Source organism: Octopus bimaculoides, chromosome 27 (genome assembly GCF_001194135.2).
Source record: "Octopus bimaculoides isolate UCB-OBI-ISO-001 chromosome 27, ASM119413v2, whole genome shotgun sequence".
In the NCBI taxonomy this organism is placed as follows: domain Eukaryota; kingdom Metazoa; phylum Mollusca; class Cephalopoda; order Octopoda; family Octopodidae; genus Octopus; species Octopus bimaculoides.
The window spans coordinates 18926751-18928571 of NC_069007.1; positions in this window are offsets into that span (position 1 = coordinate 18926751).

The window sequence follows — 1821 nt, forward strand, 5'->3', positions numbered from 1 at the left end:
CTCTCTCTCTCTCTCTCTCTCTCTCTCTCTCTCTCTCTCTCTCTCTCTCTCTCTCTCTCTCTCTCTCTCTCTCCCTCTCAGTCTCTGTTCCTCCCCGTCTCTCTTACTCCAAATCTTTACTTTCTCTCCTTTCTGTTTCTCTCTGCTTCTCTCTCTGTCTCTCTTTGTTTCTTTCTTACTCTCAGACTTCATTTTCACATCTCTCTTTCTTTCTCTCTCTCTCTCCCTCTCCCTCTCTTCCTCTCTCCTTCTCTCGCTCTCTCGCTCTCTCCCTCTCTCTCTCCCTCTCTCCCTCTCAATCTCTGTTCCTCCCCATCTCTCTTACTCCAAATCTTTACTTTCTCTCCTTTCTGTTTCTCTCTGTTCCTCTCCCCCCCCCCTCTCTCTCTCTCTCTCTCTCTCTCTTTCTCTCTGTGTTTCTTTCTAACTCCCAAACTTCATTCTCACATCTCTCTTTCTTTCTCTCCCTTTCTCTCTCTCTCCCTGTCTTGCCCACTCGCTCTCCTTTCTCATTCTATAATTACCCTCTCATCTCTCATCTCTCATCTCTCATCTCTCTTTCTTTCTCTTTCTCTCCCCCTCTCCATCTTCTCTCTCCTCTCTCCCCTTCCCCCTCTCTCTTATTATTTCCTGTGCAAACAGTTCTTTCAAATCATTGTTTGACTTACGATTTTTTTCCCTTACTTCACACACGCGCCACCTATTGAATCTCTTCTACCTATGTACGAACACACACATACACACACACACACGCACACACACATATATATGCATACAGGCATATACATACATATACATACATATATGTGTGTGTCTATACATATATATATATATATATATATATATATATATATATATATATGTGTGTGTGTGTGTGTGTATGTATGTATATATGTGCGTATGTATACGCGTGCATCCTTACACACATCCCTCTGTCTGCCACTCACTCGCTCTCTATGTATTTTGTGTGTTTTGGACAATGTATTTGTTTTAGCTGATAGATGGCAATTTAGCGAACATTCTTCCCTCAATACATATTCTTCACTCTTTATATACATGCAAACATACATATACAAATACATATACATACATATGTGTGTGTGTATAAATGTATATATGTATGTACGTATGTATGTATGTATGTATGTATTCACTGTAGCCATTTTATTTGTCTTTTCTGTTTTAGTATGATGCGTGAAAAATGGCGCTATGATATTTAATATGCCACAAAGGTAGATGTTTAACCAAGTGTTGCGGTGTTTTAGGACGTCATAAGTTGAGTTAGTGCTCTCAGCCACTGCTGTCTCACTTATCCTTAGTGGATTATCGATTGTTTTAAAGCATTTAGACAGCGATTGATTGATCGATTGACTGTTTGATTGATTGATTGATTGAGTGAGTGAGTGAGTGAGTGAGTCAGTGAGTGAATGAGTGATCGATTGATTATTGTTCTTGTTGTATCACTCCTTGCCAGATCTGATTGAAAAGAAAAGTCCCTTAGCACGCATGTAATCGCCTAAAAGAGGAACAAATCTCAACAGGTCCATTTTCTTTTTTTCTCCGGTTATTCAGAGGCCCGGCCTTGTTGGAGAGCCTCTTGCTGTGACAAATCATATGCGATGGACTGCGATGTTCTGGACGTATTGCATTCTACCTACTGTCCAGTCTGACCGTCCACGGCCGTTGATCGAAGCTGCGACAACAGCACAAACAGGCGCGATGGAAACAGTCTGAGTACAACAAGCAGGAACAACACGCACACACACGCTTATATATATACACACACACACACACATATATATATATATATATATATATATA